We start from the raw sequence: 14,326 nt of genomic DNA on the forward strand, positions 1-14,326 counted from the left end.
AGGCATCTGGTATCTGTCCGCTTTGACTGACCTGGTCAAACACAATGCTTTGGCACAGATGACCTGCACCTGTCAGCCCTGGGAGTACAGATCACATGTAATGTGATCTAAGCCAGTCACAGGTGGTGTCCCACAGGGCTCAGTCCTGGGACCCCTCTTGTTCGGCATTTATTTTTCCGAGGTACAGGCAAACATAGGAGGATTGTGGCTGACAAAGTTCGCAGATGACTGCAAACTGGGCGCCATAATTGATACTCCAGCGGACACAAACATCCTTCAGAGAGGCCTCATAGAAACGGATAATTGGTGCCAGAGCCATGGCCTTAAGCTGAACGCCAAAAAATGTATAGCCATACCCTTTGGGAAAAACAAGGTACCGACAAATTACCACATAGGCGGTAATCCATTAAGCACGGAAGAGGTAATCAGGGACCTAGGGACCCAGGTTGACAGTAACCTCTCATTTGACACTCACATTGCCAAAGTGGTTAGGAAGACCTTCTATATTGCCCACCTTATCATGAAGGGTTTCACATCTAGATCAAGAGAGGTCATTGTGCCCTGTACTCTTCTTATCAGGCCAATGATTGAGTACAATGCCCCATTTGGGATGTATCTCACCCGACACCTGCAGCAGTTGGAAAGACCCCAAAAGTTCCTCACCAAGAGGATAAAGGGTCTTAAACATATGTCATATGCTGCCCGACTGAAAAACTCCAGCTCTATTCAGTCGCATACCACCTACTCAGAGGTGATCTGTGCCTGACGTACAAGGCCATGTCCAATCCTGAATTAATGGACATGCTTCACCTCAGAAAATCCAAATCCATCAGAGCCACGAGAACAAGTGACTTAAACCTCAACACAGAAATAAATAGAACGTGCTGGAGGGACAGATTCATAACCCAGAGGCTCCCTACACTCTGGAACAGAATCCCAGTCCATGTTAGGCAGAGCCCCTCACTGACTCTATTCAAGAGAAACTCGACGAGTGGATGGGAGATCGTAGGTTTACCCCGGGGTCATCTTTGTGTCACTACTAGACAGAGGCATAGTAAACTAAACCCTAAAAGGGCGTAGTATTCTCATCCTAAGGGGTGGTGTAAGCCACATACACTCTGGCTAGGCTTATAAATGCCCTAGGGCAGATAGCCTAGTACGAACCTATGAACCTATGTAAGGCTCTTGCTGCTTCTATACTGCCTGGCTTGCACAGTTTCCAATAACAGTCACCGGCAGAACAGGAACTGGCAAGCAGGACATGGGGTCATGTGACACATTGCTTGCATCTTCCTCTGTGACGCACGCAGACAAGGCACACCTTATAATGCACCACTCCAATATCTCTGCAGTGACTGGGACCTGCCTCTAGGCTCTGCAGAGCACACCTGCAATAACAGGTTATAGACAGACCATACCTTTCAGGCACATACCTGGACCGGCACACCCACAGCTGAGGTGTTCCCATATCCCACTATGTTGTACACACATCCTGGCTAGTTACTTAGCACAATGCATCAGAGTTGCTCCACGTGCAACTAACTGTGTCCGGAACCGCTATACACATTGTAACAAGCTACAGATTCAACAACATACCCCACGGTTACCAGACCTCATTTGTTGGTGTACTGAACAGTAGGGCTCAGACAGTTACTACTGATGTGCGACTGACACCACCCCACACTTAACTGGGATAGCCACTCATGTACCGACACATCCATGAGTCATAACCTCCACTCGGCTGGATCAACCCATACACACCACCTCCAAGACCAACATTAACCTTGACATGAACACTACCAACATGTGACTGGTGTTCCACACCTGGGGTTATCCCCTCATTGGTGGATTCCGAACATATGCTGATCAACCTTGTTAGCCACATCCCGGCACCACACCCTTCACGGCATACACAGTACATGAGTACTACAACACCTACTACAGACGTCTTATGACAGCGGTTGTTAACGTCATGACACCCGTGCAGATGGGCAATGCACTTACAGATGCTGAAACATACCCCAGTGCACTTCATTAGCATGTCTACGACTGCATGGATCATGCTATTCCACACAAAGCCATGATGGTACACACCAGATAACAGATGCCACTCTGGTGGTCAAGTTCCATGGACATAATATACAACAACAGGTGGAGGCTGTTGCACAGTGGTGTACAATCCCATGGGTGGGGTAGCTCACTGGTCAGCCTCGGTAGGGCCACGGGATCCCTCATCACATACTCCAAGACTAGCTACGTAAACATTACTGCGACACTTTCCGGGGTGTACCACAAGGCATTATGGTGGTATGTCAGTAGTCGTTGGCAACACCCACATCTGCTTTCACATACAACAGTCACTCAGGAACATTACAGACCCAGGTGATGTTGGCAACATGCTGGCGAATGGATTCAATGCTAACATTACACCCTCTCACTCACTACAGGGCCACAATCCATGCAGGAAAATTACGGTGTCCCTGCAGTCACACCTACACAGTACTAACCTGCACTCTATATGTCCTGGGACACTGGCCCCATGTCACCTTCCAAAGTCCCAGGCTGTGATGTCCACAAACCTCTGAACGACATGTCTCCCCACTAGGCCACCATATTCAGTAATAGCCTTGTATCAGACATTGTGGCCCCTGAATGGCACACAGCAACATTTATCACACTCCACACAGGTGGCACCACAATGCACGAGTGGGACTATAGTCCTACACACCTGACTGGACTGTTCTGCATGGCTATGGGGCACATCATCAAGGACGTCATTTACAGAGACATTGTTGGGCTCCGGTCCTTTGATGCCACCTGGGTTGGACTTGTTTGGGCCAGAGCATGGCCCCTACACCTGGTTGACTCCTTTCATACAGTTACCAGGGTAGTTGATGATGGTACAGGAGTCCACACATTGTCCTCTCATTGCCTTTCAGCACCGTTCTCCATTCTGGTATTGACAACATACACATCCACTTGCACATCGTACCCTATGTCTCAGGATGTTTTGCAACATGGCTCATGGACAGGACACACACAATGAGGGTAGCATACCATAGTACCTACTGCATTTCAGTTACATTTGCCATACCACAGTCCTCAGTCATTGGGCCTCTCATGTTCAGTATATGCTTCCCTGAGGTACAGGCTAGCACAGAGGGACTTTCCCTGCCTAGCTTTACAACCCCCTGCATACAAAGTGCCATGATTGATCCACCAGCTGATACTGACTCCATCCATATGGGTGTCACTGTGACAGATACCTAATATGAATATCATGACCTCAAGGTGCATCACACAAGGTGCATGAACATCACCTTTGCATTACACCATTCACCCACTGACTATCACATAGGTGGTAGTCCCCTACATACATGTCACATTGTACATGTTTGTAGTACACACGTATGTCACACCGACTTCTGTGGTTACTGTATTGCCACTGTGGCGTGGATATCCTTCTACGTGGCCACACTTATCTGTACTGGGTGTGTAGCTGGTACATAGGCACCCATTTTACCTCTGAACTCAAGACTTCTACACACATTCAAGGGTACTCCACCCCATTTAGGGTGTACCTTACACAACAGCTACAGCTTTACATACCACACCATTAACACCCCATGATGTTTATTGAGCTCCGACAGTTAAAGTATGCGGCTGAACTATGGACAACACGTCTGTACACATTTGCATACTACATACTCAGGGGTGACCTCTGCTGAACAGACAGGGCCATGTCCACAACAATATTAATGGATAGACTCCACATACGCGACATAAGCAAAAGCCACTGTGAGCAACATGCTCATGGATATGTGCACACACACAACAATGAGTGGGATGTGCTTGAGGGTTACATTCCCAAACCAGTCACTCACCATGCTTTGGAACATGAGTCCTATCTACATCACGCAGGGACACTCAGTAGCACTGTTCATGTGATACCTCCCTTGGTGGTTGGGAGACACATGTATGCCAGGGATCACTGCAGTGGCTGTACTGTGCAGAGGTGCAGGTAACACATGGCTCTGCTGTTCACAGGACACTACCCTAGAGAGGTGCCACTGGTGTGAACACTGTAGTTGTGCTTACACATAGACTTGCCAGACTGCATAGTACCCCACTATGAACCTGTGAAGCTATTACATGTCCTTTGTGCATGGTTACTTGGTAGCCCTTCCATTTAGATTAGCTATCATGCTATTGCAATGTCTCGTGCCTACAAGCCATATGTATCCTGTTATTGTACATGCCAATAGACGATACCTTTGGTATGCATGATATGCCTGTTATGCTGTGTAGAATATCTGACATATCTACCTACCATACTATACATTACACATATTTCACATAGTATCCCATAATGCAAAGCATACTTGCACAGCGGGACCACCTTAGACATGTCATTGTCATTATATGCCCATACACATGCCTACTGTGACAGTATATCAACATATACTATCCCCTGCTATGGCACGTACTTGTTGGACATACCCTACCACTGACGGCAGGTTGTATGGAATTGTTCTGTTTAAAGCCCTCATGTAGCATCCCTTGTGGTGTCTGTGATGTGTACCTTGTGGCCCATTGCTGGACGCACAGTTTCTACATGCTTTAGTATGCTCAGCAAGACATCACTACATAAATACCTTTTCCCACTTTATGCATTGCGGACACTTTTAATTAATGCAAACCAGGCTATACATACAGTAAATAATTAATAAAAAACATGCTATACATAAACTTACATACCGAGTGTTCTACATACCTTGTTATCATTACGGACTTTCATCTCTATCTCTCTCACACTGCTTAAACAGGTATTTTGTATGAGCATATGGTTTGAATGTCTGGCAAGTCATCCTTATATACGTCGATACCTGTAACATGTGGTTTCCTCCTGCCAATTGGTGTTCCTGAGTGACTAATTACTTGCATATCAGCTGTGCAGCTACTCCATTCGCCAATTACGCGGCAACAGTGGGGTATAATTTAATTCTCCACTTGGGCGTTGCCCATTTGCCCTACCTTCGGGGAGACAGCCTGTATTGTGTTTTGTTATAGAGACAATTATACTTTGGATTCATGTCCCCCGTGGATTGTGTGAGACAGCTAGAGTATGTGGTTCAACATGTGGGTGTTCCTGTTATCCCAACATCTGATAATGGACTATTGCAAACAAAACCTGTAACATCACCATTTGTTCCATTATATAGCAGCTGCAATTTTGCATGGCGCCTTTAATTGTATCTCTCACAAGGTATGTTGACGGTTCTGCAGATGTAATTGACTAACTGGATGTTTGTGCTGTTATTGCAGTCTGTATTGCTATAGTTTCTAGTGTGGGGGATGTCAGTGGGTGTACGCAGCATATACAGGTTTGTGGGGCTTGCATTTCTACATATTCTATATATATGTGTGTGGGCTCTGTCCCTAATTAAAGAGGTATCAGTTAGTAGACTTATGTTACGGGATTGTACATTGGGCCGTTGTTAATTGGTTTCTATATAGTATGCAGGTGAGGTTGATACTTCCATACCTCCGGAATTGCAGCGATATGTAAAGGGATATGTCTAACTGACAGCTATCCCGTGTATTTCTATCCCAGATATTTGCAGTCATTGCAGTTGTGTTGGTAACAGAACCTCTTTGCCATGGGTTGCCACCTTTTCATATGGCCATTGTTGGACACTTGCTGGACGCACAGTGGTGTTTACAGGCCAACACATAGCCACGGTCAGTACACAGGTTAGCACATACTTTTATCCTCAATACATACCTATTGTGGGACTTTGGGTACTTATCATATTGCATGTAACATTTACGTTTCTTACATACAGGCATAACTATTTAATGCAACTATTACATTATATATGGGACATATTAGTGTCCTACAATCCTGGACATTTGCCCTTTGTAATGTTTTATGTCAGGACACACCTGCCCAGGGAGGGGCTGTCCCTCCTAATGTGGGACAGGTGGTAACCGTATGCCTACGGCTAGCTATACCCACACCTACCATAATGATCTACCTCCGAGTTGGCACTAACAGACACATGATGCGGACACACACACACACACATTACAGTCACACGGAGATGCACACGGCACCCTCAACACACACATACACAGACTACGGTGCTCACAAACACAGTTGAACACAGTACCTACGTGGACCGCAACACCGGCAGCGGTAACTAAATGTCCCTTCATATCATCATACTATTACTCGCGGTTGTACTGTTCCGGCACTGTGTTCTTTCAGTCTCGTGGTTACGCATGTCGGTATGTTACACATTCCATAGTTGGCTGTATCCTATTTATTTGTACCTCCAAGGTGTTATGAATGTCGTTGACCTATCTATATATATTTGCAGATATCACTGAATCCATATATATCAACATATATCACTCTATCGCCCTTTCTATCTGTATTATATATATGTATATATGTGTACATATATATATATATATATATATATATATATATATATATCTGACGGGGAAAGTGACAGGCAAGCTACACCTTTCATTGTGTACTTGTTGATGTATACTGTTTCCTGGACTCCGCACGTTTGTGTCTGTACCTGTCACATTACACACCTGCCGTAGGTTAGGGTTACCAGCTGTCCCACTCTGCGAGTGACAGTCCCTCTTTGGGCAGTTGTGTCCTGCAAAATATTTGTGAACATGGCAAATGTCCTGGGATTTTAGAACATACTTATTTCCTATAGTTTATGTAATAGTTGCATAAAACAGTTATTCTGTATCTGAACCACCTATATGTTCTAGAAACAGAATAAGTAAATAAACATTACAGGAATGAGCTTTTATCTAGGCAAAACAGTGAAGTTCTGAATTTCGTACTGGCCAGGTGTATGTGTCGGCCTGCAGACATCTGACGTATATCCCACATTGGTCATTTGAAGAGGTGGCAACCCTACCATAGGTACACCTTGCCTAGCAATAGAGCAGGCGCTATTAGTACAGGGGTGAATAATGCTGGTTTCACCTGTTCTGGACATCATTGACCGTGATCTGCATGATATTCGGAGTAGCTTATCCCTGTTTCGCGCATATCCATATAGTCATATTTAAACGTCGCTTACCAGCAGTGGGCAATGCATATTCCCGGTAACGTGTGCTAAACATGATCTGCTGACCTGCATCCGACATGCATTACTCGTGCCTTCGGGATTATGTTACATCCCCTTGCAGGACGTGGAACCGGGAACATCCACGACGGTCACTGCATTTAACATATGGCCATCTGGGATTTGTACACATATTATGTCGTTTTGTACGTGGAGTATACTACGGCTGTTACTCCATACTGCACTCACATGGGTAACTCAGTTAGTTTACATATTGATGAGTCCAGTTAATGGTATGTCCATGTGATGTTTACTGGATGTGCTCCGGCATTGGGTATGTATATCTCAGTGAGCCACACACGATACTGTGCTACACCTTCAAATGACCATGGGTGGAGCATGCTGGGGTGACGAATACCTGTCATGGGTACACCCCATGCGTTGACACAACATCCATGATTATATTATGTGGAGCCCCAAATTAATGCAGCAGGGACTCTGTGCTGAGTGTGTGCAGAACAGTGCTTACACACATGTGCTCCCACGATTGCCTCTGCTCCTCTACATGACAGTTGGTTACTCGATGTTGTGGCAACAGTGGACACTGTTTGCCCCATTTGGTGTATGGCCCCTGACAGTCGACCGTGAACCTACCGTTGTACCTGGGAACCTATACACACAGCACCACCATATGCTGATAGGCGCATGTACTGTTCAGGTGTTGACATTCCTTGTTCCAATAGCTGTTGTGTGTACAATGTTTGAGGGCTGCCTATGTGGGATTCACACAGTAGGCCACCTATACATTACAATTTACAGGTGGTCGTGCTTGTGTGCCATCCATTTTACTGTGTGTGCAGGTGGAGAGGTGTGTCAGTCCGTAGGGGCCTACACTGTCAGAGTATGTGCTATACGTTCCCTCTTTGCCAAGGTGTAGGCATATTGGGCACGCCTCCGTCTGCCTACTGGGGCTGGCACAGTGTGTTCATGGTCTGAATCCCTCTGTGCCTGTGATGGCCTTGGCAATTGCGGTGGGCTATGAGGGCCTTCACCATTTTGTCCCTGCTGCAGCTGTTTCCGCAGGATCATATTATGTAGCATGGCACATACTATGACAATGTGGGCACACGTGCCTGGAGAGTACTGCAAGGCTCCACCAGATGTGTCCAAGCACCGGAACTGTGATTTCAGCATCCTGAACACACGCTCTATGATGATTCTGGTTTGTGCGTGTGCCTCATTATGGTGTTCTTGCATGAGTGTGTGTGCATTTCTGATGGGAGTCATCATCCATGGCTCCAGTGCATAGCCAGCATCCCCCACAAGGTGGCCATGTGGGATGTCCCCCCTGACAAATACCTGATACAGCTGTGAGGCATGCCAGATATGGGAGTCATGGTAGCTTCCAGGGCTGCCAGCACACATATCCATGATAATGCCCTGGGCATTGCACACAACCTGGCAGTTGATGGAGTGGAATCCCTTGCGGTTTATGTAGTGTCTACCATGCTCACCGGGTGGTGACTTGATTTGTATGTGCGTGCAGTCTATCGCACCCAGTACCTCCGGGTAGTGTGCCACACGGTGGAAGTGATGCATATTGCTGGCCAACTCCTCCTGAGTTCGGGGGAAGTATATATGCTCATTGGCATGTGGTAACATGGCATCCAGGAACTGGTGTAGTACCCTGGATGCTGATGTGTGTGATATCCCCATTATATCTCCAGTTGGCCTTTGAAAGGTACCTGTGGCTAGTATTCGCATGCTTACACATGCCTTCGTGTCCACTGGGATGGGTTCCCCTCTGTTATTTCTGGTTCTCAGGTGTGGCCGGCACAGCTCCACTATTTGCTGTAAGATGTCCCTGTCCACCCTGTAACGCTCTACTATCTCCAGATCATGTAGCCCCTGGTAGGTTACCCTTGGTCTGAATACTCTTCTCCTCCTCCGGGGCCTGCGGTGGTTGTCGGCATCATCCTCCACAACACCATCAGTCTCTAACACATGCTGATGAATCACAGCTATGGCAGCTCCCAACATGTACATTTTAAAAGTTCCCCGTGTGTTTACACCTATGGTGCGGTGTTTGGGAATTCACAGGTGTCTGTAGGATGCTTTCACACTTTATACTATTGTGCTGTGAACACCGATGATGTCATAGGGTGTGTATGTACGATCGTAGCTACAGGGTATCTTATGTGTTTTACTACCAGAACTACTATTGTGGTGCCTTTGGTGTTGAATTACATTTGGCTGCCGTGGATTACCTCTTGACCTTCCCTTTACATTTCTGCACGTTCCACCTACCATTTTCTGGCATGCATCCAGCAGCCTGCTTTCATTTGTACTTTCCTAGACCTGGCGTATCTTGCGTAATGTGTGCTATTGCCGGTCTACTGTCGGTTTGCTTTGCTCTGCTATGACAGATCTCCTATCTTTGCAATCCAATGCCTCCCCTCCTTTCTTTGCATTCTGATGCCTCCCCTATAATGTTTTGCAGGTTTCTGCGAGCAGACTTGACAGCTGCCGTCGATTGGCTGCCGTGAGTTGATTGGTGTTGATTGCTCATTAGTACGCCAATTACCCTACTTCGGCATTTCCTTCTTTTCTTCCCCTGACCTTCCTGTTTGTGCTATTGTTCGTGCCGCGTGCATCCGCTTACTGGGTTTTGGGCATGTTTTCATCCCCGTACACATGCACTTTTGGGCACCATGTGTGCTCTCAGCTAAACGATTCTATACCTTCCTCCCCACCCCTTTCCTGCAGCTTTGCTTAGTAACGGCCAGGCCAGTTTGCATTGCTCCAATGTGCTTGCTGCTACGGTGGCACACCCCTCTGCTGATGTCATGTATCTCCTCTGAGCCACTCCTTGGTATTATAGCACTGCGCCGTATGGTTCAACCTTCATTCGGCGGGGCATTTGCGATTCAGTATTATCTGCCTCATTTGCATGGCATTGACTACTAATTCATAGTTACTGCGCCAAACACTGTCGCAGGCCCTCAGCAACCCTTGCACCTTGGTTGTGGTGTTCCACGCCTACCATTGTGTATTATGGTGTAAACCTGCTTTGTATTACATTGCGATTTTATGACATTTTTATATATTTTCTTTATGTTCCAGTTTGCGCACACATGCCCTGCGGTTGTACTGTGCATTACTGTGGACATGACATTAAATGTTGTTTTTTAGGTGTTGTGCATCTTTTCTTATGCCATTGGCTGTGTATTTAGCCATTGGCATATGTTAACTTTGTAATACATGAGTCTAGTCCGCTTCCATAGCTCCGATGTTCTGTTTGGGAAAATGTAAACCGTGTTTTTTGGTTTACATTTCCGTGGGCTTACGCTACACCTGCACCACTTCGTGAATCACTATCTGCCTTCATTTGCATGGTGCGACACTGCGCATGGGGTGATTAGCATACCTATGCCGAGGGCTGTGCAGTTCTGGCGTACGCCGGTAGTGCACATGGTATTGGATCGTACCTGAATCGCTCGATGGCCATATTTGGTGTTATTCCGCCTACGCTACACCTGCGCCTGGCACAAGCTTCATGAATCCCGAGGATTGTCTATTCACTGTACTTTATAGACTACTGCATAGGGATTTATTTGTACCATTCTTCACTGTTAAGATGCCAACTCTCCTTTATCTTTTGAACTTTCACAAAATAAATGGCTGCACAAACACTTAAACTAATTGTTTGATCTCCATAAACAAATAAAGAAAACAGACTAGAAGGATGGATTTATTACTCAACACTTTGCTCATTTCGGGATTAATCTTCAGTTACCTATAAAACAAAGTGATGTCCTCACTTCTTTTAAAGCAAATTTTGATGACTGGATGAGTTCCATAAATTTATCCTGAGCTTGACTTGCTTTGTTCTCCTGGAGACAGGAGGTAAAGTGATTATGGTCCATGTACTGATCTGTCTTGTAAACTCTATGAATCTGTGAATGGCTAGGATTCAGAAGAATGTGGCAGTAACACTTAAGAAACTTGATTAGATTAATACTCATCTAATGAGACTGAAGGATAAAGCACAAAAAAGTATTAAAGGTTATGTGTCATTTTGTAGGGATCTCTTCTTTTCTGCACTTTTTAATTTATTAGAATTCAGAGAGGCCTTTCTGTCATAAAAGTTTTCACTGTCCTGCTACAGTAAACACCTGCTTATTTGTAGCCAGCCTTTCCCTTATCTCTCATTTTATTTTCTTACATTAACCTCATAAACAGCTATACATGCTGATATCATGGTTTAGTATTGAAATTCCAAATCTGTTTCAGTTGGCCATTCAGAATGTTGACCCAAAGTGCTTAATTTTGAATTTCGAAACAGCAACCAAGGCGAAAATGAATACATCGACATCCGTAGTTTGATGTATTCAACATAGCAGGAGGTGACGCCACTCATCTCCTGCTATGCACATTAACATGCTGTTACACTCTACAGTCAATGGTACATTAATTCTACTATTTTTCAGGGGGGGGACTATGCCCCCCTGCACTCCCCACTTCTGCACATTAAATATACCAACTTCGACATCTCACTACAGTGAGGAAATAGGCTAATTCCCTGTTCCTCACTGAACTGCAATTTCCCTGCACAATGTCGAACCCAAATACTCAAACTACACTACCCGTTCCCTGTAGTTTAGTCGCTACATTTTAGTTTGACATTCTGCTGACTTGAAAACTGCCATTCAACCACATGATGGTCAACCGATGCAGTTTCAAGGTTTTCAATATAAACTGATATCATCTATAGCATATGGAATGCACATACCTCAAACCTGTATACAAATGGGAGGCAGAGTTCTGAATCACTACTGCCATCTGAATGGAATAGTCTCTCACTGTGATTCATGGGGCACAGAATCTTGCTATTTTTTTTTTAAATGTACTAAAAGCTAATGCATCAACAAAAAGGAATTTATACGCTTTCAGCATTACCTAAATTCTGGACATTATCTAATCTATTTTCCAGACCTGAGATTTCCAGTTTCAATTGAAGTTCTAACGTTAAAACATAAGTGCTTTCACAGGAATATCTGCTTCATCAGATGCTAATAAATACAACTGAAATGTGCTTCTTTTTATACAACCTCTAGCAAGCACTAGTAGTCACATGATACAAATTAGGTAAAAACAATTAACATCATATGGTGTAACTTGAGCTTACTACCCTACTAAATGAAAGAAATGCTTGCAAGCATGCACTGCTATCAATAGAAGGCACTTATAAAAAATTCACATTCATATATAATATATATATATATATATATATATATATATATATATATCAAAAACATATACATATGTAATACACAGTCTTCTAAATTCAACTTTAAATATAACATTTATATATTTGTAAAAGTGTATGTATAAAAATATGCATAAAAATTTACATATATAAGTAAGCACAATTTATTAGTGATACAATTAAAAAGAAAAAAAAGAAAAAAAAAAACTATCTAAACAAAGGTCTGGATTTAAGCTTGGGTTTAAGTGACACATATTCATTTAAACCATGCCCTGAATCTCCCCTAAGTCTAATAATCCATCTGGCCTCTAACTGCTCAGTCATATTATGCATGTCTCTCCCCCCTAATGTTGTCAAAAATTCTCCCTATGGCCATAAACTTAAAGGTGTGTTCAGAGTTAGTACCAATACCATGCTTGGCCAAAGCACTAGCTTTATTTCTCCTACTGATATAGTAAATATGTTCTCGAATCCTTTCTTTGAAGGGTCTGTTTGTTTTGCCTATATAGAATTTTTTACATTTAAGGCAATGAGCTAAATAAACTATATGTTGGCTGTCACATGCGGCTTGCACCTGAAAGTGAAACACTCTATTTGGTCTGCATGTTCAAAGCTAGCTGTGTTGTCAGTGTATTTACAATAGTTGTATTTACCACATGGATATATTCCAACTGTTCTATTAGACTGAAAAGTGTATTAAGGATAGCATAACTGCCTTTTAAGGGACTTTGTGTTCCTAAATAGAAACTTAGGCTCAGTATCTATCAACTCACAAATATCCCTATCGGTAATAAGAACACCCCAATGTCTCCTTACTATATCCATGTAAGAAGAAACATAGTCTGAATAGTATAAAGGAACCTTAAGTTTCATTCTAGGTGACTGTCTAGGGGCATGTTTACCTCTATAATTGCGTTTAAAAAAATAAGGCTTGGCTACTGTTCCCCTCAAACCTTTCACCTCATTGACATTAGTTAGAACATCTTCCTCATTATATCATCTCTCTATCAATTCTTGGCTCAACACCTTGACCTGCAGCTGAAAATCTTCTTCACGTACATTAAGTCTTGAGGCTCTGAACAACTGATTATGGATCACATTCCTAAAATATAAGAGGGGTGCATGCTGTCATGGGAAAGCAAGTGGTTGGCATGACAAGGTTTCCTGTAGAGCTTAGTATATATATTGCCTGTACCTTCAACTTAGACACAAACATCTAAAAAATTAATACTTTATATATTAAAACATATCCATGTGGTAAACGCAACTATTGTAAATAGACTGACAACACAGCTAGCTTTGAACATGCAGACCAGAATAGAGTGTTTCACTTTCAGGTGCAAGCCGCATGTGACAGCCAACATATAGTTTATTTATCTCATTGCCATAAATGTAAAAAATTCTATATAGGCAAAACAGACAGACCCTTCAAAGAAAGGATTTGAGAACTTATTTACTATATCAGTAGGAGAAATAAAGCTAGTGCTTTGGCCAAGCATGTTATTGGTACTAACTCTGAACACACCTTTATGTTTATGGCCATAGGCAGAAATTTTGACAACATCGGGGGGTGGGGGGACATATGTAATATGACTGAGCAGTTAGAGGCCAGATGGATTATTAGACTTAGGGGAGATGGAGGGCATGGTTTAAATGAATATGTGTCACTTAAACCCAAGCTTAAATCCAGACCCTTGTGTAGATAGTTTTTTCTTTATTTTCTTTTAAATGTATCACTAATAAAGTGTGCTTAATTATATATGTGGTTTTTATGTATATTTTATACATACACTTTTTACAAATATGTAAATGTATATATATATATATATATATATATATGTGAATTTTGTATATATTTTTTATAAATGCCTTCTATTGATAGCAGTGCATGCTTGCAAGTATTTCTTTCATTCAGTAGGGTAGTAAGCCCAAGTTACACCCTATGATGTTAATTGTT

The sequence above is a fragment of the Protopterus annectens genome, chromosome 10.part0, assembly GCF_019279795.1.
Source record: "Protopterus annectens isolate FY-2018-M chromosome 10.part0, PAN1.0, whole genome shotgun sequence".
NCBI lineage: Eukaryota > Metazoa > Chordata > Ceratodontiformes > Protopteridae > Protopterus > Protopterus annectens.